This window comes from Bombus affinis, chromosome 15 (genome assembly GCF_024516045.1).
Source record: "Bombus affinis isolate iyBomAffi1 chromosome 15, iyBomAffi1.2, whole genome shotgun sequence".
NCBI classification, from domain to species: domain Eukaryota; kingdom Metazoa; phylum Arthropoda; class Insecta; order Hymenoptera; family Apidae; genus Bombus; species Bombus affinis.
Window position 1 is genome coordinate 7,891,197 of NC_066358.1, and position 27,195 is coordinate 7,918,391.

General features: G+C 37.9%; 1 protein-coding gene across 6 annotated transcripts in view; it reads left to right on the forward strand.

The window, feature by feature from the left end:
• Positions 1–27,195, forward strand: part of LOC126924813 (pleckstrin homology domain-containing family G member 3) — a 93,719-nt gene that overhangs the window by 11,745 nt on the left and 54,779 nt on the right. Inside the window, exon 1 of one of the 6 annotated variants that reach the window (XM_050739697.1) lies at positions 21,402–24,647. The exons of the other annotated variants lie outside the window; for them this stretch is intronic. The gene's annotated coding sequence lies outside the window, so the exon portion shown is untranslated. Of the gene's footprint in view, positions 1–21,401; positions 24,648–27,195 lie in introns of those variants that run through there. 6 annotated transcript variants of the gene reach the window in all.

Below are 27,195 nucleotides of genomic sequence, written 5' to 3' on the forward strand. Positions count from 1 at the left end.
CGTATACTTTACAAAATACCAAGTGTCAGTTTCCATGGAAAGTGTGCTTCAAGTTGTGGACATAAGATGAAACAGGGAGAAAGTGAAAACTCATTTTCTCCAATGCTATCGCATTTGAAAAGGATTCTACGAATCTAAAGCCTAGTTTTTCTTATATTCACGTAGCGTTTCAAATTATAGATAAAACTCTTCGATGATGAAGGATTCGAACTCGTGACAGAGTAATTCCAGCGAACCTACCACTCTACCACCTTCGCTATCGTAACGTTATTCGTAATAACGTTCGATCGAACGTACATCTTTCGAAATAGCAGCCACGAAGTTTACATTCGCAGTGCCTCAATGTACAAGAAACGTGGCTCTGAATTTCATATTACGAAACAACAAAAAGATAAAACTTTCCATAGTACAATTACCATCTTATATCGAACTTGCAAATAAAATATATAAAATAAAATAAACATCTCTTTATCTATACTGCTATTTATATCATACTATATCATATTCTCGGTTGCGTTTAATTTTTCGATCCGCTACTCGATCAAACAGTAAGAAACGGACCGAGTCCTGTTGAACTTTGAGTCCCTCGGAATAGATGCGTCGCCGCGTTCACGAAAACGTGCTCGTATGCGGACTGGGGATCGGTGCGCGTCCGAGACGCCATTGAACTTGATTTCCCGACACCAGGTCTCCGTGGTTGCACGTGCAGAAACTCCAAAGGAGAACGGCGTTGCCCTCGACGCTGTCTCACGTATCGCCAGGCCTGGGATTGCATATGGATCTTGAGAACGGGTCGACTGTCTTAGGGCGGCTACAGGCGGGTCGACCGACGAGAAATTTTAGTAAGCTGCTTCGCGCAGGGAAAGTCGTGCAGTACCGACCGCTGCGGGTATTTTTCTCATATCATACAGTCGGTAAAAATCAGAATTGAGAAACATGAATTTTCATTTTCTGAAATTTGATAATAAGAATCTATAAGAATGTCATAGTTTGTAATAGAAAGGGAAAATTGTCCGGTACCGACCGATTATCCGATTAGTAGATTTTCCGGTTTAAATGATCGATAACGTTAAAAAGAAGATATTTCAGTATTTGGACGCTGGAATTCATGTTTTCGTTCAAATTGTATTTCTATTTCTGTTATTTCAGCGATAAAGTAGTTGATATTCTCTTAGTCTGTGCGTTGGTCTCGATCGTGCGCCCAGCCTTCGTGTTCGTCATATTCACAGAACATCGGCAACCTCGATGCGGCCTGTCTCTGGATCATTTTATTTTACAGTAGCAGCTACATTTAAGCTGCATCCAGCTAATCCAATTTCACTTTAGTTGCCAACAAATCGAACTTACAGATAGAAAATATTTAGTCTGTACTGGGCGAGAGTTGGATAGTCGATACTGGACGACAAAAAGAAAGACGTTTTACATTATAAAGTATGCAATGTAGAAAGAAAAAAATTGCAAAACTGCGGCTGGTTTCCATAGCCGCCCTTACGGATTTTCAAACGTTCGTTCCCTCGAGTTTCGTTGTGTCTTTTCTGTTTTTTTTTTTTTTTTTTTTTTTTTGCTTTTCTTCTTACGCGAACCCGCCATTAATCGTCGAATCTTGGAATAGCAAACTTTCACTACGATCAGCCAATTCACTCGTGGAAACGTTGCGTGGGTATGTACCTGTTTGAGATTGGCATCGATTGAGTTGTAATTGTTTCTTGTCAGATAGACGTTTAATTGGTAATTTAATTGGCGATTTTCGAGACGGGTAATCCATAGATTTTCGTTTTTCCAGTAATTCGCGATTTATTGGTTTGGTCGTTACTTATTTAGCTATTGCTATTTATTAGTAAATTGTGTAAATTAGAAATTCGATTAAATCAGCTTAGTATCTAATTGGGTGTTTTTCTAATTCAAATTCGATTGAATTCTTGAAGCATTTTGATTAGCTGGTATAATAATAATTTGGATAATTAGTAATTTTATGCTCGTGGTAGTTGATAATTGTGATTTTCTTAAAAGTAATTTCGAAAATTTTGTCTCATTACCCAAGTTGGGAGATAAAGATGGTTAAATAATTATGAAACATTTGTATTATAATTATTATTAAAATAATTATTGCAGCCCTATTTTGTTACAAGTTATCGCAAGAGATAATTATTAAAATATTTGTTATTGGCTGACGATTAGCAATTAGGACTTTTCTTAAATGAATCCTCAAACTCTGTTCTCTCTTACAACTTTGTTACTTGCATTAGTTGCAGCGATATTTATACCACGAGCACTACGATATTTACCGACAATTGAAATTTTCTTTTAATTATTCTGAAACTCTGCTTCGCTTTCATTATTATTGTCCGTGTTAATGAACGTAATAAAAAAAGGGAACGCGAGTTTTAAACTGCGATACAAATTGCTACAGTTTCATCTAAATTATACAAACTATAATTATCAAATAGTGGAAAATGTAAATTGTGAATTTTATGGAAGCGTGTCAAGTATTACGAATAAATCTTTTCCAAAACAGAGAAACAAATTTTTAAATGATCCAAAGATTATTCTAATACTTACCAAATAAAGGCGTCACTCGATTAAACCACAGTAAAGGATAGCTGTTTTTGGATCACATTATAGCGCCAGCAGTTCCACACAGTCTATCTATTATAATCAACGTATTGGATTTCAGTATAGAAATCTTGGTTACATAAAATAATGCACAGGCGAGAGCTATAAGCGAGCGCGGAACAATACAAGCAACGAAGTTCGAAGAACAAAGTTTCCGCGAGATCGATAAAACCCTCTTAAAACCTGTTAACACTTTGATTGCCACGTTGGTCATATATGACCCGCCACAGTTTCTCCTGTGACGCCACGATGGTCATTGGTGACCGGAGCGCTTCAACTTCTTACAATTGTAAAAATTGTATGAAGATTGATAGTTAGGGCATTTTGAATGTACCGATAAATAGAAGATACTTTGAAATAAAAAGTGCCCTATTGAACAATTGAACATTTTTATTAGAACATCAATAAAAAAAAAAAAATGAGAACAAATCTTGCAACTGTGGCGGCAAGCGTGGATTGTTGATTTTCACTGTTGACTGTTGATTGTCGATTGTCGATTGTTGATTGTTGATTGTTGGCTGTGGATTGTCGACTGTTGACTGTTGACTGTTGACTGTTGACTGTTGATTGTCGATTGTTGATTGTTGATTGTTGACAGTTGGCTGTGGATTGTCGACTGTTGATTGTCGACTGTTGACAGTTGGCTGTGGATTGTCGACTGTTGATTGTCGATTGTTGACTGTTGACTGTTGATTGTCGACTGTTAACTGTTGATTGTCGAATGTTAACTGTTGATTGTCGACTGTTGACTATTGACTGTTGATTGTCGACTGTTGATTGTCGACTGTTGATTGTCGACTGTTGACTGTTGACTGTTGATTGTTGATTGTCGACTGTTGACTATTGACTGTTGATTGTCGACTGTTGACTGTTGACTGTTGATTGTTGACTGTTGGCTTTTGGCTGTTGGCTGTTGACTGTTGACTGTTGACTGTTGACTGTTGACTGTTGGCTGTTGACTGTTAAATAAACTATATCGAGAGTATGATTGAACATCGAGAGTATTTCTTGGGCACTTATACCTTAAACCACCTCACATCTAACGGTGCACTGTGTTTGCATCCATATCTTTGAGGGGTAATCTACCAATATTATTATAAACACAGCTTAGAAAATAATCTTAAATACTGCTTTATAATCATATAATTGAAGCTAGAAGTGTGCACATACCTTGCTATTATACATAGAATGAGCAAATACTATTTACCAACATCTTCTACACGTTTCAACGATATATTCTGCACGTTTTGCTTACGACGGAACAATGAATGCGAATGATTTGTTGAAATAAACGAAGCTTTGTTATAATATGTCGCCATCAACTGTTAGCAAGGTATCATCTTGACCTGTGGTACTCACCTGTGACCACCAATAAGATAAACGGTGCATTGGGGAAGAATGTTGTCGTACATCATCAATTTATTATTATTTTGCCATTATATGCTTTGAATAATAAAAATACTCCTGTGGCGTTCTGAGCGAAACATGTGATTTCGGCGTGGCAGTAAATGTTAAACGATCAACAACTGCCGTGTAAAGTGATTTCTCTGCACTATAATTACGAAGTTGATCGTTTTCCATCCCTCGCCGCGTTTTTAATTGAATTCGATAGGAATCTCGATTGGATATCACGCGGAATACCGTAGCATCCTGTTTGTTTCAAAATTAACATTATTTAGCGCATGAAAAATCCGTGCTTATTTCACGATACTCGACGATAACGATTTTAAATGAATACTTTGTAACAAAGAAGAGAGAAAGAGTAGTTATATGTATAATATATATTACAACAGAAAATTTGTATAAATGGTCAGTATTATCTAAATTGTAAGATGAGTAATTACAGATAAGTAAAGGCAAGTAATATATTTGAACATCCCCTTATTTATAAATAATTTTTATAAAAGTTACATGAAATGATAAAACAAAAATAAAATTCTTTAGAATTCCTATTTTTTTTTTATTCTTCGCTACTTCTATCCTTTTCATTTTGGATACAATTTTTCAATTCTTCCAATGTACATCAAATTTCCCTGTTTCTTTCTTTTCTGTGTATTTTAAATTAAACCTTCCTGTCTTTCTATTTTCCATTTTCAATTGTCCTATTTTTCTCCACTCGCATCAAATGCTCCTGTTCTCCCACCCGAGTTAAATAAATAATTGCAATCACGATTAAATTAATTACACGTGCTCGCGCTGCAAAATCTACTTTTTCATCCTCGTCTGCCAAATAGTCACGGGCGAACGATTTTACGAAAAAGAGAATGCGAGAAACGATAATTAACGATAATTACTATCTAAACGGAATCAGGACACATCCTTTTCCTCGTCTGTAATAAACAGCGGCGAGAGAGCACGTTGCTCGCAGGATGTTTACGAGTTTAATGCGTTCACGCGACTGCCTATCTAAACGTATCTTGTTGGCTTTTTTAATCCCATTCGCCCACGTGTTGAATCATACGCCACAGCGATATTGTCTTCGCGCGAAAATTCCTCCATTCCGCTGTGCACGAAACGTCGCTTCATAGACGCGTATTGGACGCGTTGATGATGATGACGATAATAAGTACGCTGCTACGCAGCGATCGTCGTACGGTAATGCGCACCTGTCCACGAAACAGCAGCCAACCGTTTTTGTCGCTACGCGTTCTCGCTGTGACGACTGGCGTTAACACTTTACTGACCGTTAGCAGATTCTCCCTGGCGCCGGCTCTGTTTCGGTTTAGACTCTCCAATACCATTCTTTTCGTTTATCGCGAACGGTAAGTTTTCCAAATTGGTATAAAATTGTGGGAGCTTACAGAGCAACGCAATTGACGCAACCGAGCAAGGTACCTTAATACTAAATAACAAATAATTGTTCAAATAATGAGAAAGATTGTCGGCAACAAAAAGCCGATTAATAGGCTATCGGTCGGTAAGCGTCGGTAACAAAATACCGATTAATCGGCTATCGATCGGTAAAGTGTTAACATCGTCGTTAGCGACACGTACGTTGCAGTCGTAAACGAACGTAACGATACGAAACATATTCGGTTGGCAACTAAGTGATTGCGGGTTTTGTCTATACCACCTAATGACAAAATCCGCAATCACTTAGTTGCCAATCCAATATCTTCCGTTTAGCGAAATCCATTCGTAATGACGACCTGATCGAACAGTGGATTTCTCACCGCGCTAATTCCAAGAAGATTTTCAACGCTGTTCTTTGCCAAACCGCTGCCGACGATTAGAAGAATGACGATAGAAGAAGAAAAACGATAGCGAGAATGATCTTTGACCGACGCATGTTGAAAAAATTGGAACATCGTTGCTGGCAACGGCGCTATTCCCTCGAACCTCATCGTGTGTGGTTAAACAAAAGAAAGAAATACTAGAGACATTTAAACCGAGCCAGGAAGCATAGAAAATACCAACAAAGATTCACTGGGCTTCTACTCACGTGGACCCCCTGATATCGAGTCTCGGGAAAACTGCGCGTTAAACGGGTTTGTCGATGTTCGTCGCGAATCCTCGTGCCGCACCGTGTAACGCGCTACAAAGCTACGAATCTGGTACGCCAATGTAGCCAGCGAATTCTCACCTTTCTTGTGGCAAATTTCCCCGGTCCGATGTTCTCTTTGAGATACGCCGTGCCAGGTGTCGAAACTCGATCCTCGATATTAATAGGAAGCTGCGCACCAAGACACGCACGAGACAGCAATCAGCGGAAAGGTGAGCGACCTCGCGAATCAGCCTAATTGCACGTCGCGATCGACCACGTTGGATGATTTTTCCTTCGTTAACGGCATCGTCGAGCGGATCGTTGGAAGAAACGCAACGCGGTTAAACGGGTCTTCTCGTGGTGGCTCGACCACCACTTTAGTGTAAACGAAGCTTTATCTCAATCCCTGGCGCGTTACATATAAGGGAATCGTAACGAGTAACGACATTAGGCATCGAGTTTGCCGCGTACATGGCAGCAGTCAGCTTAACCCCTCGCGCGGAGATCCGGTTTTATCAGCCATATTGGATGCACGCGCAGTCAATTGTGGACTTAAGAAGCGTGGGTCGGCCGACCCTGCCGGGATCGCCACAGACGACACCGGCCCGCTTTTTCTTCTACCTTACCTTGTCCATCTTCTCTCCCTTCGTTGCACCGTGATTCGGTCTAACTGTTGTACGGAATGCCGATCCACGCGGCATCGTCCGAGAAACCGTGCAATTGGACGGGTAGCACGTTCGCGTCAACGGAAAACGCGCAGGAAGATGCACGTGGGGGGAGGTTGAAGGAAGATTTCTTTGGTAGTACGACCACGAGTCGTAGCTGTTGAAGCATCCGTCGGTTACGTTTACCGAACAATTCTAACAGGTCTTATTTTAGATCTGAAACTTTCACGACGGTGGCGTGTCACGATGTCGGTCCGCTTGGTTCCCTGCGTGCCCCAAGGGAGCGGACTGCCTAGCAAATAGAACGTCTGGCGCATTGTTTCAGGGAGCGCGAATCGCGCGTCTCTAGTCGCCAAATGGAAAAGTAAAATTCACTCGTTCGTAAGTTTATTAACGTAGAGTAGAGTAGTTCGATGACGAGTTGCAGCATTCGAAGAGCTGGATTTTTCGACTCGCCTGTCCATCTCAAACGCACGCTACGATGGCGATGTTGTAACTGTATAAAGACAAATATGAATATTTCAAAATTTGGCATGACTTATGGCAAGATATGAATGAAGTTAGGCGATGTTGTATTGTATTAGGTTGTTCGAAATGTTTATTTCCTTTTATAAGGAAATAATAGACGCACAATGTTTTTTGTTTTATATTAGTTTATCGAATTATGCACGAATATAATAATAGAAATAGAACGAAATGGATCACACCTAAATCGATAAAATAATATAAAACAGAAATCATTGTTCATTTATTATCACCTTATGAAACGAAACAGATGCACATTTTTTATTTTATATTATTTTATGGATTTATGTATGATCTATTTTGCAGTAATAGAATAAAATGGATCAAAAGTAATTCAATAAAACAATATGAAACAACAAATGCTGTGCATCTGCTACTTCCTTATAAAACGAAAGGAACTTTTCGGACAACCTAATACAAGTACTAGTCAATCGTTTCCTATGGCTTGTATAGGTAAGCGGGTAACAGTTTCTGGACGAGCCTCGTATATCGAGAGAAATATTTCTAAAAGGCATTCGAACAGGATTTGTCGTTCCTCATCGGTTTCGTTATCTTTGTAGCTGCGCTCGTACAACTCGACAGTACAAATGCATGACTAACGCGTGGAATATGTAGAACAGTGCTCGTTATACAATGTACGCGTCGCCTTTAACTGGCTCTGTTCCTTTTGCAATTTGTTAGCGCCCCGCGTGCAAGCGTCACGTCGGGCCGCGCGCATTTTTCGCCGTCACCGCAAACTTTGCGTGACGCTATTCAAAATACCGCGTTACCGTACCGACTGCAATCGTGCGTTGCATCATCCGCTTGATTTTTCGACGATGACGTTGTATTTTTTTTTTATTTTATTTTTTCTTGAAACGGTAATAAAGATTCCCAAGTTGACACGTCGTATAAATAATCCAGCTTCGCTCGTGTCACATCGAAATTATTTCTTTCTTATTGCGACGTATATTCGTTTCTTCACCAACGAGTATATTAAAGCTATTTTGTATAACAATGATTCCTTGTATTTTTAGTTCTTTCGAATCGTATTCGAATTTAACAGCAATTAAACGTGCACTCGGTTACGTATCTTGCGATAGATTGAACAAGAACCGTAGGATTTCCTTCTTCGCAAACGTAGGAGATTCTTTCATTCGGTAATTTTCGCTTCAACTTATCTTCTTTTTAATAATTTTTCAAGATCATCTTTATCAACCGAGCAGAATTGATGCAAGACGAACGGTGCTTATACATATGTACCTATCTGTCGCATCGAGTCAATTGTATAGTAGGTTGAGCAAATGTATCAGGTTTTACGATACAGTTTAAACGTTTCTGTTTACGTTCTATATCTTTTCGCATCGTACGTTATCGTATTTCAAGCAATAAGCGAACCAACGTTTTCAAAACAATATACAAGTAGAGGAGATACGCGATACCGAGAACAGTTGAATTTATATGTGTAGAGTGCGGTCTCTTGGCTTTCACCAATACCACGTGAAAGAAGATTACGCCAAAGACGGTCAAAGAGTATAAAAATTATACGTTTCGTTAATATTCTTCGCTTTTCTCCAGCAAATTTTAAATAATAATAAATGGTAACTGCAATTAAAAAAAATATGCTTAGTTAAAAGAAATATGTTTAAAAAATCATCGTCAGCCATGATCTTGCAATTAAACGCCAACTTCACTGCAGTTCGACTAACGTAAATACGAGCAAGTCGTTAGGTACATCTTGGCAAGCGCGTGTCTATGGTTGGCAACTAAGTGATTGCGGATTTGTCATTGGGTGGTAATGACAAAAGCCGCAATTACTTAGTTGCCAAGGGAATATTTTCGTAAAACGTATATTTACGTACATCGGTACGTGCGATGGTATTCCATGAATGAAACGATGCTTGAAATCAGACTCATGGAAACACGAATTCGCATAAAAATCCACCATCTAACGACAATGTACGAACCGTTTGAAACTGGTTTTCTCAGTCAGATGAAAAAGTGGCATTACTTTCGCAGCCAAGCCAAATGGCGGTGGTGGCGTACCTAATATGCAAGCAGAGTGTGAACGAACTCGTAAATCGCCAGCCTCGAGACACTTTTGTCTGGTGGCGCATTAGACGCGCACGCGTCGACGCGTCTCGACTACGCGTTTTAATCAGCCACCGAGCGCGGCAACGTCCCGACGAATTTTATTAACGTTTTTCACCGAGAAGAATGGCTCGTAACTCAGTCGGAATGAGAAAACAACGTTGAGAAAAGGAAAGAAAGCAAATGAAATGAACGTGTCCGTGGTGTGTTTGGTATACACTACCGTGTACATAAATTTCGATATTTCGAAATTATTGCGAACACGTACACGTTGCGTATATTACGAACGAAACTTTTCAATTTTATTTTCTGATCGTTTGCCTCTGATTTTCTCTCAGGCAATTATTTGCAGTTTGTAGATAATTGTATTATGTTATGAATCGTATTGGAAGAGAGGAAACGTGGAATTAATTAATACACATTAGCACGTATAAGCACTTGGGCGTTTCTAAATTATTGCAAGTACGTAAAGTATAGCCGGAACGAAACTTTTTCGCTTGATTTTAGTTTCTCTTTTTATCTAGGGCAACTATGTGCAGATATTACCGTATTACCATATACGGAATCATTTACCATTAGCATATCATTTGCGGATAATTATATCACATTATGTTAGAAGGAAGCAAGTGAAATTAAATATACGCGTTGCACGTCTTACCACCGTGTGTAAGCAGTTAAACGTCTCTAAATTGTTGCAAACGCGTAAGGTATACTTTGAATGAAACTCTAATTTAATTTTAGTTTCTCATTTTATCTCATGCAACCATATATAGTTAGTAGATAATTATGAAAAAAGGTATTTAATATTAATTAGTATAAATAACAGAGCGATAATTGAAGACGGATAAATGTTGCTTCTGTAGATGTACATGTGCTTCAGTTAAGCGACTTTAAAGCTTTCATTTCATTGAAAACTGTTCAAATTAGTAATCGTCCTAGTAGTCAAGAGGAATCTTCCAATTTGATATTCGAATTGGTAATCGTCTTAATAAACTAAGGGGATATTCCAATTCAATATTTTAATTATTAATGGTGCTAATAAATCAAAGAAACGTTCCAATTCGATATTCGAATTAGTAATAGCTTTAATGAACTGGTAGACCTCACCAATATAATATTCGTATTAGAAATTGTATCTTAATAAATTAAAGATATTTCCCACTTCAATATTCAAATTATTAATCGTCCTAACAGACAAAAGGAATCTTCCAATTTAACTTTCAAATTGGCAATGGTCTTAATAAACTAAAGGGATATTCTAATTCAAAATTCAAATTATTAATCGTTGTAGTATATTAAAGAAATTTTTCAACGCAATATTCAAATTAGTAATCGTCTTAATAGACAAAAGGAATCTTCTAATTTGATATTCAAATTGGTAATCGTCTTAATAAATTAAGGGGATATTCTAATTATTAATCATCCTAATAAATCAAAGAAACGTTCCAATTCGATATTCGAATTAGCAGTAGTTTCAATAAACTGAAACACCTTTCCAATATAATATTCGTATTAGAAATCGCGTCTTAATAAACTAAAGGGATATTCCAATTCAATATTCTAATTATTAATCGTCCTAATAAATCAAAGAAACGTTCCAATTCGATATTCGAATTAGCAGTAGTTTCAATAAACTGAAACACCTTTCCAATATAATATTCGTATTAGAAATCGCGTTTTAATAAACTACAGAATTTTTCCATTTCAATATTTAAATTATTAATCGTTTTAATAAATCATGTATCGGTATATTTCCCGATCCGTGAAGAAAATCTATAAAACATCGAACGTAGAGCGTGTCTCGTGGAAAGGCTGGATCGGAGCAAGAAGCGCGCACGTTGTCCAGTAATTGTGTTACGTGCAGAAATCCGCAATGAATCGCGAACAATTAACTGTCGAGGGTCTCGGTAATAATTCGAAGCGTCCATTTTCCCCGTTAATTGTACGGCATCGCGATAATTGAATACCATGGACCGTGGTAAATAAATTGAACAATCCGCAGAAACCGAGCAGCCGGATCAAGTATGCGATTATACCCGCGCCAATGATTTAGAACGCAATCGTATTACGACCCCGGGCGAATTTACCTGTCGATAGGATCGATGCGTCGAGTTAATAAATGCGAGCGTGTAAATGCGCGGGGTCCACTCGATAATTAATCGATCGCGTCTTTAAAAGTTAATACAGTCATTGGAATGGAAATTAAATCGCTTCATCGATGGATATTGATGATGGCCGGCTAAAATGTATTTTACATTAATTTTATTGGTATCATTGTGTGGTATCATTGGTATCAGATTTGTGGATACTGATATCACCAATTTTACGACGATTCTTGAATCCTTACGTATCGTACATTATTTGAATCTTGGTCGTATTTTTCTCATACTGATCGTTCAAATTGATTCTTTAATCTTGGATCTAAAATATAGATCCAGAAGAGTAAAATATAAAATTTGTTTCGGTGTTAGAAAAATACAATTCGAATGGAAACGAGCGAAAGGACCTAACATGGATATCGGAATAAAATTAATAAATAAAATTAATGTAAAATAATGTCAAGTTTCATGTTCGTCTTGGATAATACATTTTATAAATAAACGTAGATTTTTCGAATGTAGCTAAAAATACGTATTTCAATCGTTCCGAGATAACAATGTCGAACAGACAAAATTTGATACTTCTTCCTTTTTTCTTTCTTTTGTTTTCTTTTTTTTCTTTTTGTACAAAAAATAAACGGGATTCCCTAACTTTCTAAATCGTACACGTTTTCTGGGATAGTATGTTAACGACATGAGTCAGAGAGCGGAATAAGTTGCATTTTCAAGCTTGTAATCCAAATAATGTATAGCTGAACTGAATGTGAGGTGCGCGTGCGGTCGATATTTAAAATGCAAATTAACCCGTTTTACTGTTTCATGGTGTCGTAGAGAAACATAAGCAGCTTACGCTTACACGCATTAGTTACCACGCTTCCCACGCGTTCTACTACATTGAATCATGATAATTAGCGATCATCATGATAGCAAACGGTGCTTGTGGACAGCTGAACAAAGAAATACTTATTGAAACTTGTCATACGAGTGATGCACATTTTTTCACCAGCTCAATGACAGCTGGTACTTTTTACATTCCATTGTGAAACGTAGTTTGTGAGATTGCTTCTTTAGGACAAAAGAATTTTATAAAACGAATCAAATCAAAGCACATGAAAAATTCTCCTTATTTCAAAAATTCCAATTATTATTATTCTTGTTGGATCCAAGTTTACACGCTTCGCCGTGTAAGTACAGTATAGGGCAAAGGAAAGTTGAAAAAGCAAGCGACACCATAGAAAACACCATAGTTTCGGAAAAAATCATTATAACTGATCAAGAATAATTACATTGTAGATAAAAAAATGTTCAGTACAACAAAGTTACTATTGACGTAGTACAGTTATTGTTATTGCACAGAAGTATGGACTTAAGATTTCTTTTTTGTCCGCCAGTGTATATACACCTAAGGGCACGTTTACATCAAAGTAGCGATAAACGATAAGAGCTGAGAGCGATGAGAGCGAAGAGTAGAAACTAACACACACGTGTACTTATTTTACAATTATATTATACAACACATACTCCTACTATAAAACAATTACACGTATTTCCTTTTACGTTTCGCTCTCCACATTTCCCTCGTCACGAAAGAAAAATAAAAAGGTCCATACTTGCCTATAATAACAATAAGAATAGCTACTATATCGACGATAATATAATACAATATGTAGTAAAATAATAATAAAAATAATGTTACACAACACATACTGCTATTATAAAACAATTACGCGTATCTCCATCTATGCTTCGCTTTCATCGCTGCGCTCTTATCGTTTATCGCAGCTGCAATGTAAACGTTAGCCTTAGATGTAGATGCACCGGCGAACAAGAGAAAATTTCAAATCCATACTTCTGTATAATAACAATAACTAAATATACTATATCGATACTAACTTTGTTGTACCGAACATTTAATTAAAATCTTTTATAAAACACGTACTCCCACTATGAAATACACTCCTGTTACGTTTTGTTCTCATCGTTTCTCTCGTCACAAAAGAAAATTTCTGTATAATGAAGCATTATCGGTAGCTTCTAACATTTTACATTTCACAAAGTAACATTAATAACATTTTTAATCGAAACCGTTTTGTAATTCTGTTATACAACAGATACTTCTATTACAAAACAACCGCACGAATGTTTTTCCACGCGTCGCTCTCATCGCCGCGCTCTTATCGTTTATCGCAGCTCCATTGTAAACGCGCCCAAAGCACGTGTCACGCGCCGAATTCGTAATTCCGCGAAAGCGCGCTGACTCGGTCAAAGCTCGGTCTGGCGGCAGACCACGCCACACCGTGCCTTGCCGCGCCACGCCACGCCGCGTATGTGCATCGAAACGATTTCGCGCGAGACTCTTTTGTCCCGTTCCGCGCGGCCTGTCTTTTGTGCCCGGCCTGAAATCGTTTCGAATGCGTTCGCGTGGGCGTACACGGGTGCGTTGTCCCGCGTGAAACGTTTCTAGTTTGTCACCAGCGCTACGAACCATTTTTCCCTTACATACTTTCCATATACTCTACGCACACACATATATACCTATATATGAACTTTGTTCCGGAACGTTGCACTACCTTGGAATGCTTTAAACCAGCGGTTCTTAATCTCTTTCGTTTGCCACGGACCCGCTTTAAATAATTTTTCGTTCTGCCAATTTTTCGGTAACCCAAAACATAAATGAAAGTTGAAATCTAATTGAAAATTCGAATGCGCCAAACTATTAATTATTTAGTATAATTTTAAAACACTCGTCATCTACTTGCGAACATAATCTTTTCTAAGGGAACAGCTAAATATTTGCATATTTTTTAGTCGAATAATATTGTTATACAATCCGATAATAATTTGCGTGTGTGAGGAATTTGTGACGTCTTGGAGGTCCTCGGATTAAGGTCCGCTGCTTTTGAACTTTAAAGCTTCGAGTTTTCATCGTTTCAGTTCGTTAGTAGAGATATCTTATCTTCATCGATCTACCTTTCCGCAAACTGTAACGCATTTTTGTATTTCGCAACTTTTAATGGTAAGGTGTTTCCGTATGCTGGTTGGGAGATTACTCGTTCTTATCAATGTTTGCTTTTTCACGTGGAACATTTTTATTTACTTGTACGTGTGCTTTGTTACCTGCAACTAATTCCTCTTCGCAGCAAATGAAAGATCGCATTTTCTTTCATGAAATAGGATACGTAACGAAAAATCTGCAAAAAGGTTGCAACTGCTTTCTTCTTCCTACGAACCCTTCCATTATGAGAACGAGCCTAAACGTTTCGACTTTTGTACAGGTACACCGATGCATGGCGCAACGAAATAAAATTTCATTGAAAACGTACAACGTCGAACAGTGAAACTTGCAACAGGCATCGTCATCGCAATTTCATTTTATCGTTTCCTGGCATAAATTCTAAATTACGATGGTTCCATGATCGCGAAATAAACATAAACTAATCTTCCGCCGTTTATCTTCTTGTCTGATATAGATCGTTTGACATTGTTTGAGACCGTTTGACTCGATTATTTCAGATCGTTTGAGACTGTTTGAGATCGTTTGGCTCGATTATTTGAGATCGTTTGAGACTGTTTGAGATCGTTTGACTCGATTGTTTGAGACTGTTTGACGCGATTTAGTGCGCGTATAATTTATCTCTGCTTGGACGACGAAAAGGATCAACCAGTCCTGGAATGTTGCGTGAGGTTGCAGTGATTCTGACGCGATGTTTCCAGGTTTGTCGTTGTAGAAGGTGGTTTAGGCCGGCTGTTTATAATTTTCGGAACATACTAACTAATAGGATGGCGTATAATTTTGACGATGAGATCATAATGACGGTGATGAGGAAGTCGGTTGTTGTATGTAAAATAAGGGTGTGTTTCGAGTAAGCTTGTTCTGGCGTGGAGTTTGAATTCTGATTAGAGGGGGTTTCCGGTTCTTCAATGTCTAGCGTTAGGTGTTGTCTACGTTTAGTATATTTGACACGTAAAATTCCTCTTCTCTTTTTTTTTCTTTTCCTTGATCTTTACAGGATGTGTCAAAGCGTGCGGAAGTAATAATTCAGAGATTCGATTCTGGTAAAATTTTCGCGATATTTTCTTAAAAATAATTCAAACGAACGTCTATTACGTTTCCCCAAACGGGTACGTATTTATTCTAATTTTCCCAGTCTTTTGTTATATTCCAGAAATCGAAAGAGCGATCCAAAAAGTAACCGGTTTTTGGTGGCACGATTTTCCAACTGACGATTTTGCGAGATGAAATCCTCGTAAATCGCGGTCAATTTCGTAACATTGCCGCGGGACGAAGCGATCGAAACGCGGATGCCGGATTCGGTTTTGGGAAAAAATGTTATTTAATAGCGCGTGGGCAACGATATGGTGTGCCGTATAGCGCGTTGCGTTTATCTCGAGGATTATATGGCTGGAAAGTGGGCACAACGAGAAAAACTGTCATTTGACGGCTGGTCAATGGGCTTGGCAAAGCAATACACGATGTGTTATATTCGCAAAGTTGACGAAGTAAGCTCAAATAGAACTGCTTTCTTGGTGTCTCTAATTCCGACACGCTTGTAAATAACGTTTCTCGTTTGAAAATTGCTCGCATTTCGTTTAATGCTCGATTATGCAAAGCGAAAATGAAATTTATTTACCACGTAAAGCATGCAATTTCCGATGTTATATTAAGAGCAGGGATTTCTTTTTTAATCCAGATATGGATACAGGAATTGTGACGATTAATAGTAATTGAGATAATTGAACCACGTATGCTTATGGGAATTCATACTTTCGTATAGACGCAAGTAACGAAATGGATTTTCAATAGAAACTTTCATCCTCCAAAGTATCGCTACTTTGTCTTATCACAGATATTTTGTAGAGAAAAGTAGAGAAATATGGCGTATCCCATCCATTTTTCGAATGTCATTTTAAGAAAATCAATCACGATAAGAAAAGATTCTTTCGAGTATTCGATCATAAATTTACGCGCTTTTAGTCTTTTTCAATATTGAAATAATATTAAAAAAGAAAAAAAAAAAATACACAAGTTGTAACCAATATGCAACAGAGATACTGAAACGTGAAATACCGAACTGGGTACTATATTTTCATAGAAAGCAAACAGAAAATAGTTATATCCCTATTTGGCAATGAAAACGCATTTAAAAAGAATTATATTTTAAAAACTAATAGCACATTCCGTTTTAACACATCGTGGAAAATTTCCGAACAACAAGAAAATAAAAATATCCTACCATGACGTTAACGTTCGTTCGACTAACGAACCACGCAACGTGTATTGTACCAAAATGAACGACACAGTCTATAGCCGTGAGCGACGTTAATTTCTCAGATTTCTAAAAATTCCATATCGCTTATAATGTAATATAATATTCCATGTTCGGTTGCTTTCCTCTATATCTTCGCGTATTACGATACATTTTGTACGTTTCTGCATACATTATGTTGTTCATAATATTGTTCATAATGTCACCGGAGTTGCATCGATCGATCCTCTAAACATCTCCAACGAAATCTCAGCTAACGTAGCCGGTTCATACTATTAATAGTTGTGGAATATATATCGGAGCTTGTAGCGGCCTAGTTAATCCGCGAATGGCGCCCCGTGCAAAGCGCAACAATAGAATATTACATTTTATTAGGGGTTCGCGTGTCTCTCTGTATCCTTCCCGCTCTTTGTTCCCTTTGTTTCGGCCGGTGCTGTGCACGGACGGAGAATAGAGTCGACGTCACGCTGCGACGGTGCAATTAGCGTCGTATTAGCGATAGCGATGGGATCAACACCGATACGTAGTCTACAGTGTCTCGTAAAAAGTATTTCGATGCTTTCAAACTATAGAAAAATTCTGTGTACGGTGGTTGGAGAAAGTATCGGCACGTTGTATTAATTAATTGGATTTGAATATATTAAAAGTTTTGCAGACAAATGTCTTTAGGAAAGATATCAATTTCTTGTATTCTTTCTAATAACTGCTTTAACCTAACAATAATACCAGCAAGAAAAGAAGGAAATTACAAAATTTAATATAATCTAATAATTCCCCCAATCTAATAGTATGCAATACCAGCAAGAAAAATGTTGAAATTACAAATTTAATATAATCTGATTAATCTAACTTGATATAATGCAGTAACTGCTTTAAGCTAACAGTAATATCAACAAGAAGAAACAAAGTTACAAAATCTAATATAATCTAGTGATTCCTTCAATCTAGTAGTACGTAATACCAACAGAAAGAAAAATGTTGAAATTACAAATTTAATATAATCTATCTAATCTAACTTGATATAATGCAGTAACTGCTTTAAGCTAACAGTAATATCAACAAGAATAAACAAAGTTACAAAATCTAAAATAATCTAGTGACTCCTTCAATCTAGTAGTACGTAATACCAACAGAAAGAAAAATGTTGAAATTACAAATTTAATGTAATATATCTAATCTAACTTGATATAATAACGGCAGTAACGGTTTTAACCAAACAGTAATGCCAACAAGAATAAACAAAATTACAAAATCTAATATAATCTAGTGATTCCTTCAATTTAGTAGTATATAATACCAACAGAAAGAAAAATGTTGAAATTACAAATTTAATATAATCTATCTAATCTAACTTGATATAATGCAGTAACTGTTTTAACCAAACAGCATTGCCAACAAGAATAAACAAAGTTACAAAATCTAATATAATCTGGTAAATCCCTCAATCTAGTAAACAAAAAGAAAAAGACAAAATTACAAAATTTAATATAATCTATCTAATCTAACTTGATATAACGCAGTAACTGCTTTAAGCTAACAGTAACACCAACAACAACAATGAGAAAAGAAATTACAGAATTTGCTATAACCTGTCTAAGTAAGGAAAAAAAGGCAAAAGAAAAAAGAAAAGTTCCATAAACAGGACGTTTTACGTAACGCTGGTTTCCTAGGCGAGCAAAGTGGCACAGCACGTAAGGGTTGAACAGCGTTTCCTGTGCGCCGGAGAAATCAATCCGCGAACACGATGTACGTCCGGGTGAATTATTTTTTTCCCGTGGCCTGCACAGTTTTTCCAGGAAACCGCATACGAGCCGCACGATTTCCCTTCGCGACGATGAGCATAAGAAGCATGAGAAGTTGCGTTCCACGTGATCTTGGTAGCACTCACGTACTCCGAGAGCAACCGAGCAGCAGATTTAGTAGCCGTCTAACGGTTCCGCGAGGTTCTCGCCGTGTTCTTCGGTTTACCAGCAAACACACACGATGCAACACAATCGGCCAAGTGGCAGTCCCACACTGCTGCCTTTTCCTGTTTGTTCCTAGGGTTCTTCGATACCCGGTACCCGATTCTCTCTTTGTTCTTCTTTGTTCAGCCGAGTCGATAGTCTCGTAAGGATGCGAGTGCACTGACCTATGGAGGATGCTTGGCTTTTTAAAAGAGGCGTTCGATTTTCTGAAGGACGTGGCAGCAGATCGACCATCTTAAGCTCATTGCGATCTTTCCCCTCAGTATCGAACCGATGGGATTCTTCTGCAATTTGAAAAAGCAGGCACAATCCTCCCTCAATTTACTCGAATAAATTCGGCGAATATCCGATGCATTGGGGAAAATAATCAGCTCAATTTATGAAAAGCAGTACATTGTACAGAGCATAATCGATATAGCAAAGAGAATTTAAATTTAAAAATAACAAAGAACTCTCTTTTTTTTTTTATAAATACAGAATAGTTTTACTGGAAGCATAAAGCAAACGCACCACTAAATGTCATCTATGATACTTTTTACTAAGATTTTGAGCTTTTATAGTAAATGGCAAATTTTTATTTCACACGTCGAACGCAGCTAACTGATGAGAAGAGACATTCGATTTTCTGGAGGAAATTGATAGGTGGTTTTAAGCTTGCTGCCCTCTTTTGTTCCTTATCGATCCCATTATAGAATTTCTCTGATGTTAAAAGGAAACTAATTTAAGTTTGGTGAAAAATATGAAAGAGCCGTCGTTCGGATGCGTATTAAAGCTATGATCCTTGAAGGATCGTAGCTGGGCCGAGAGGTTCCTCAGAGGGTAACTTCTCGGTTGATTTTGATTTTTATCTTAAAACGATAGTCAAAGTATTTCGACCGTGATTATAACTAAAAATATGTTGAAACTTTAGCGGAAAAGAAGTTTTCTTCCAATGAAATTGCAACGACATACAAAGGACGATTGGATTTTTTAAAAGACGAAAGACTCTTCAGAGAGTAGAGCTTCGGGTCTGGTTTGCCTGGTGTATTGATCACTTTCGCGCCGATATCGATACTATCAACTGTATTTTTTATTTTCTACAAATTGTACAAATATATATTATTTAACAAATATTTAAATTTAAAAAAAAACTTACGATACGAATAAAATCTCACTTCCACCTAATATCTTAATTCCTACTTTAAATCTGAAAGAATCTAATTTCCATCTAATAATCCACGGAAGACACGCGCGTATTTCTAATTTTCTCTTAGAATTCCTTCGACTGCCCAAATCTTCCCAATTTCACTGAATCGTATGCGCAACACGTAAATCATCCATAATGCATGCACGGCCGATAATCAAGGAGAGAATGCGAGCAATTTCCTGTAAGTTGCACACGATCGTTATCGGTACAAACGGCACTAATAAAATCGTTAGCAAATGCGAGATTAGTCGATCGAGCTTCTACCGGAAATAGGTCAACGGTATTCCACCGCTAACTACACCATCCGGAAGGGATTTGCGGCTTCTCGTGTCGCTTGCTTTAGCCATAAACGTATTTCCTGCGTACCTGCTCACGAACATGTTTCGTTCTTGCACATAATATTGCGTTGGCAACTAAGTGATTGCGGGTTTTATCATTAGGTGGTAATGATAAAACCCGCAATCACTTAGTTGCCAAGCCAATAAAATACAACGTTCTCATTTTCGGCTTGGTCTTCGAGCAAATCGAGTTTGAAAATTTATTTCACTTTGAAAATTAAACTTATAAAAGTATATTCGAACATGGCCAATGCACATGGGCTTATATAGAGCTCAGCGATGTCGTCGAATAGTAAGATCGAAATGGAGCAACGATTATTTCGATTTTTGTTGTTCGATACACGAAACGCACGATAAGACGTGCATTTTATCCCATCGTTAAAATATCGAGACGAATTCATCCTATTGGGTTGGCAACTAAGTGATTGCGGGTCTTGTCATTAGGTGGTAATGACAAAATCCGCAATCACTTAGTTGCCCCTATAGCAATAACAGCTTACGATCGATAAGCAACAAACTGTGTGTGTATTCATTGAAGTAAGAAATCGTACAAACTGCGTCGAAGTGTTTATCAAGACATCGGCGTTATTATTATTATTCGTTGAAATAATGTCTTCGTATAATACGAACGAACTAAACGCGTACTGATTACTAGTCTTCAGAGAAGAAGGTAAAGAAGAAACCGATAGAAACTACGTTTATTCATAATTGTACGGTCGAAATATCTACGAGATAGAATCGTTACTTTCTTACTGATATATTTTTAACCCAAGCTTGTTAACTAAGCTCGTAACGAGCGAAAGCCTGCCGCTTGTAATAATAATAATTACAATAATAAATAATATCTTCGAATCGGGGTTACGCAGGAATAAAATACACTAGACCTAAGAAATGGATTTTATATCCCAATTTTGCGATTTTATCGGCTGAATACATAGACAAATTCCAACGAGCTCTTGCGCCAAGTTTTATCGTCGGTAGAAATTTGTTTCACCAAATATCGTAGAAACCATCATGTTCTTTTTTTTTTTTAAATTTACGTATCTTCGCGTATCATCGTATCGTGTATCCCCTTTGTACTTCCAAATTTCCTGTTCATCGAAAAACGCATACTGCTCGAGACTACATGAAAATCCGCGGTATAGTAGTTACATTTTTTTTTTTTTACTATTCTTCTATTTTTCTTTTTCTTGTAAAATAGAGTCACAAGACAAACACGTGACAAATATAAGGCGCGGAACGATCTGTCGATCGCGCTGCGTCCGCAAATTCTAAATTCACAATCAATGCGCCTTCGCGTAATTTCGCGAGAACGAGGGAAACGAATCGGATCGATTTGTCATGGAATCCGCACGTGTACCGTGAGTTACAGCGCAGCTCAACGATTTCTCCGCTCAAGATCGGCATTTCGAGCGGTTCGCGCGGCACGTGGGAGGCGAAACGGTCTACTCGATGCTAAGCGAACGCAGTGGCGTAACCGGTAAACAAACTCGGAAAAGAAGGACACCCTGGGACGAGATCGAATAAACCTGTTCGGTTAACTCGTTATCGGGGAAACGTGAAACGGGTTATTAAAAGCGATCGGTTTTATGGTCGGGGATGCGCGGGGCAACTTAATGTATTTACTTCTACGTGTTTCAGTACTTACAAGAAGCCTGTATGGTTACTCTGTTCCGCTTCTTTCTGAATTTCCTGCATACTATAGATTATAGTATCGCGGCAGAATCTCGATAGCTGCGATGGAGGTTCAGATGAAAATAGACGAGGTCATTAAAATTCCGCGATGAACGGTAGCGTCGAAAATCGGAGTAACGCGAGGCAAAGAGAAATTGCTGCGCGAAATTCCAATCGAAACCGAATTAAACACCACGTGACAGAGTTTCTTCGTTGCGTCGTATATTACGATACGTATTACATCGTATCGAGTTTATGGTAACTTTGAGGGTGGAGCTACCCAGGCTGAAGCAGGAAGCTCGTATCAGAGAAATTAAAGTGCAAGATACGGCGCAAAGTTCGTGATTGCAATAAAAAACGCATGTCAGACTTTGCTCGTATCTTACGAAAAATCATTCGAATCTTTAAAAATGCACCAAAAGCTGCAAAATGCACTGAGACTTCTATGAAAAATTAGGCGTAGATCGTTTCGAGCACTCTGGTAGTTCCGATGTGAAAACAACGAGAGATCTCGTCTAGGAAAAAATATTTAAAAAATTGGTAAAAGCTCCAACCAAAATTGAACGTAATCCACTCAATCGTTAGACCAAAGGGAAAATCAGATCGATGAAATGTATTATCCTCATTACGGTAATACCAAATATCAGAAAATCTTCAAGGAAACGATCAAAAAATCTCAAGCAACAAAAGTAGCAAAAAAAATGGTAAAAAAATGCCAACGTAAATCGATCGTAAACTACGAAATCCTTAAACGAAAGGGTAAAATCAGGTCGATAAAACATATTCTCTTTATTACGGTAATACCAAAATCCTCGAGAAATCCTCCAAAAAAAATGTAGTAGTAGATGGTCGTCTTCGGCCCAAAATTCTCGAACCTAAAACGCAGGTTAAGGGGTTAATAGCGATCAGTACAGTGTTTAGCGAATCTGTTAATACCCAGCGTCTTAGCGAACATTCCCTGTATTTATTAATTATTTTAAAATATATTTGACGGTTTCAACATCGAGTTATCTGCTCATTTGAACTATCCTCTACAGCAACAAAAGACGCGCAGAAATTCCAAGGAAAAGCGAACGAAAGCTTCCAAATAATACGTCGAACGAAAGTGAAAAATCGGATCGATCTTGATCGCTCGTTAACGCAAGAGTAGATCATGTAGCTGGCAGCGACGAAGCAGCTGATCCTTCAGAGTCGCCAGTTGTGTTATCCGACCGAGCATAGAAAGAGGAAGAAGGACTTGTTGGTTCGATCGACGACGACGACTCGTGGACTCTCGTCCGCTCGTTCGTTTCGTTCGTGAGACCGGTTTTCTGGTCTATGCTTGAGACAGAAAAGTGCCGTGGCGAAACGAGACCGCACCCCGTGGCTCCGCGGTGGTATTCCTGTCCCACGTGAACCTTATGCGATACAGAAACGGTGTGCACTGGCAACCAGAAGTCTCCCGCACTGGTGGCATCCTCAGTGTTTACCGTGCTGTCTCGACGACGACGACGACGACGACGACGACAACGCGACGTCTTGTGTCTCGACGCGTCGTCTCCTTTGCCCTGCGCGCTCTTCCAATCGAACGTTGTTAATCGCGAGCTCGTACGCAAGTGGAAGACGAAGAGAATCGATGTTCGATAGAAAATAAGAAATTGTGGGTGTTTCTTTTTTTCTTTTTTCCTATTTTTATTTTTATCGTCGTTCGGTTTGGTTATATAATAAAAGTGGATCGAAAGTGGAAAGTCTGGGCACTTTAATCGATCGAGATGATTTTAAGTATCGCCAATACCGATCATATCGATCGATACGAAGGTTGAACCGTTCGAATACTTCGTTTAGCCATAGAAAATAAATCCTGTCTGTTTTTCGTGTTCTTATTGCAATCGCAAATATGCACGTTCCATCAGATATAATTTACAGACATTACGGATTGCAGATTTGTTTCGTACAGACGTTTTTAAAATATGGAAAGTTACAATGAATGCTAACAACATGGAGTATTCGTCTAATTACCGAGAATAAGAAATCGTGGGTGTGTGTTTACTTAGCTTTGTCGTTTACTCGGTTTGATCGGAGTAAGAGAGCATGGAAAGTTGGAGATTTCGTTAATGGGACGATTTGAAACGTTGTGAATTCCGATAGAAACTGATAACGATACGAAGATTCTGTTTAGCGATAGAGTTTGTGATTTGTAATTGGAAATCCGGAGATTCAATGCGATATAAATTAAAAGATTTGCAGTTTGATGGAAACTCGATAACAGCATTGATAACGTCTAAGTACAGAAAATTCTCTACGATGAATATAATTTTTTGAACGTACAAGACTACAAAATACAGTTCTGTGTGAAAATGAAAATCTTCCTTTACAGAATTAGAATCACTTTGATGCGTACATACTCGCGAATCTTCGTATTAATTCATCCGTTGGTATTTTTTCTTATTTTAGCGACAGTTTGAGCGACTTCATATTTACGAAAAAAAGAAAAAAAAAAAGAAAAATGCAAAATACTATTTCTCAAGAATATTATCAGCATAATTATCGACGATGAAATCATGTTCTTGAAATACGCCGCGACGAGACCTCATTTGGAAACAACGATCGTTATACAACAACCTAATGCATATGTTGAGATTAGAAAAGTTGGTCGGAAAGGACAGTTCGATTTTTAAATGTCCATTTCCTCTACAACTTCGTCAGAATCCTGTGCAACGCTGCTAACATCCAACATAGAAGAAGATGGTATCGCGAGGATGACGCAGAGAATCGATTCGGTAAGTGTGTCCTCGTCAAACGACAAATTTTCAGGAACAAACTTCCACATTATCTTCCAGGCATTGTGCAAATTAGCCAATAGATCGGTTCGTTGAAAAAACGCAATCGTTTGGATGGATGTATTGGGTTGGCAACTAAGTGATTGCGGATTTGTCAATATCAGCTAATGAGAAAATCCGCAACCACTTAGTTGCCAACCCAATAATTCGCGGATGAATGGAACAAAGATCGGCCGAAGGATCGTGGGCGATCGGCCAAGGTATCGTCGATTGCCAGGACTTATTTCCCCCTTGTTTACGATCCTTATTTCACTGCCACGTTATTATTATTATCATGATCGCGTCCTCGATGAATATTCATAGCTAGCGGGGTTTAACTGAAGCCGATGATGATAAACATCGGGCCTAATGTTTCATTCATAGCGGTCCCGCGTTGCCGGACATAATGAGCCGGTGGAATGAGAAATTAGCTGCGTGCATACGATTTTAATATCCCGTTCATTGTTAAGCGCGCGATCCGATCCTCGGTAAGCAATTTTCCTGGTATTAATTGTTTTTCGTTCGTCGTTGCGCAGGATATTGGGTATTTTGTTATTAAAATTGTGAAATGTTTTGGAAATGGCTACAGGATTATTCTATGGTTCTTTGTTGGTCCAACGTAGTGTATAGCTGACATAATATTTTAACAGTGGAAGATACTCTTTGTTTTTGCGTATATTTTAGATATATTGGGTTGGCAACTAAGTGATTACGGATTTTGTCATTAGGTGGTACTGACAAAATCCGCAATCACTTAGTTCTATATCTTTCTAGTCATAATATAATATCTTCCACCTCCACGAGCGTATAAATCACTTAGTTGTATATCTTCCTAGTTTTATATTATTCTAGTTCTAATATCTTCCACCTCCACGAGCACAGAAATTAAAATCCAAGATATTGGGTCGGCAACTAGGCGATTGCGAATTTTGTCATTAAGTGGTACTGATAAAATTCGCTATCACTTTGTTTTATATCTTCCTAGTTCTATATCTTTCTAGATATAATATCTTCCACCCCCACGAGCATATAAATCACTTAGTTGTATATCTTCCTAGTTCTACATCTTTCTAGTTCTATCTTCCACCTCCACAAGCATATAAATCACTTAGTTGTATATCTTCCTAGTTATATATCTTTCTAGTTCTAATATCTTCCACTTCCACTAGCATATAAATTAAGATACAAGATATTGGGTTGGCAACTAAGTGATTGCGGATTTTGTCATTAGGTGGTACTGACAAAATCCGCAATCACTTAGTTGCCAACCTAATATTTAGACATATGTTGGATTTTAATTTATATGCTCGTGGAGGTGGAGAAGATATTTTATCATAGTAGAAATGCAATGTTCATAGTACGATGTGGTTGATAACGTAGGCTAAATTATTTAATATAGCAGAATTCGCTATTTAATATAATAAAATTTTCTCCACCTGATGTAACAGAATTTCACCGTTCAATATGATACAAAATTCACTAGATTGGAAAATAGGGAAAATCATGCGTTTGATTTACGAGTAGAGTAGTCGGTTTGGATTTCGATTTTCGCTTTATAAGTATAGCGTAGCAATGTTTCTGAAGACGTGAACGTTCCTCCAATAGAAGTCAATGTTACGTTAGATTTCGAAGATTTTGTCGTTCGCAGCAACAACAAGTGATTAAAAGAACGCAGAAGAAACGTAAAATGGAAGATTCGATTTAAAAGTGTCGACATTCAATTAATAAGATGAAAGTGGCTGACATCAAACGCGATGGCACTTTCACAAAAAAGGTTGAAAAACTTTAATGGTGAATTTGGTGGAACGAATTCGTTGGAAAAATGAAAAAGTCGAGCGGCCTTAGAGAATAGCGACGGCAGAAAGGGAGAAAGTGGTTTTGACGCGGTGAAAATTCGCGCGATTGTTTGCAAATTAATACAATCCGTTCCGCGATACACTCGGCGTCGATATCGATCGTAGCCGACTTTCGATGAAAAATCGTCATTCTAAAGACGAATAGCTTTTACTCTTTCCAACAGTGAATGTTAACTTTTGCGACTGTCGGGTTCGATAAACTTTAGGCTTTCTATGAAATTCTTTTTATATTTCGTTTGCAACGAAGATCGCCAGGAATATAGCACGAATATTCTACGTAGAGGTCGTCGCAATTATAGTCTGCGTCGAATATTTCGGCTCCTCGAGGCAACGCTCAACTATTTCCCCCTCTTGGGAGCCCAAGTTCCCCCACCATGCGACTACCCCACTCCTTACCGCGTCTTACGGAATCTTCAAACAGGAAGAAGATACTATTCTATACGAGGAAATCGTAGTTTCAAATTGTGAAAATTCGAAACTATACAAATTAGTAAATAAAAATTATTCAATTTCGAATTCCCTTCCACTGAAAATCCTATTAATATTTGATAATTGTTATCTTTTGAAATGCATTGACGAGGGAGAGTTTGAAACTGAATATCGTGTGACTAACATCAACAACGAGTAAACAGCAAGGTATTTGATTTTCTCTT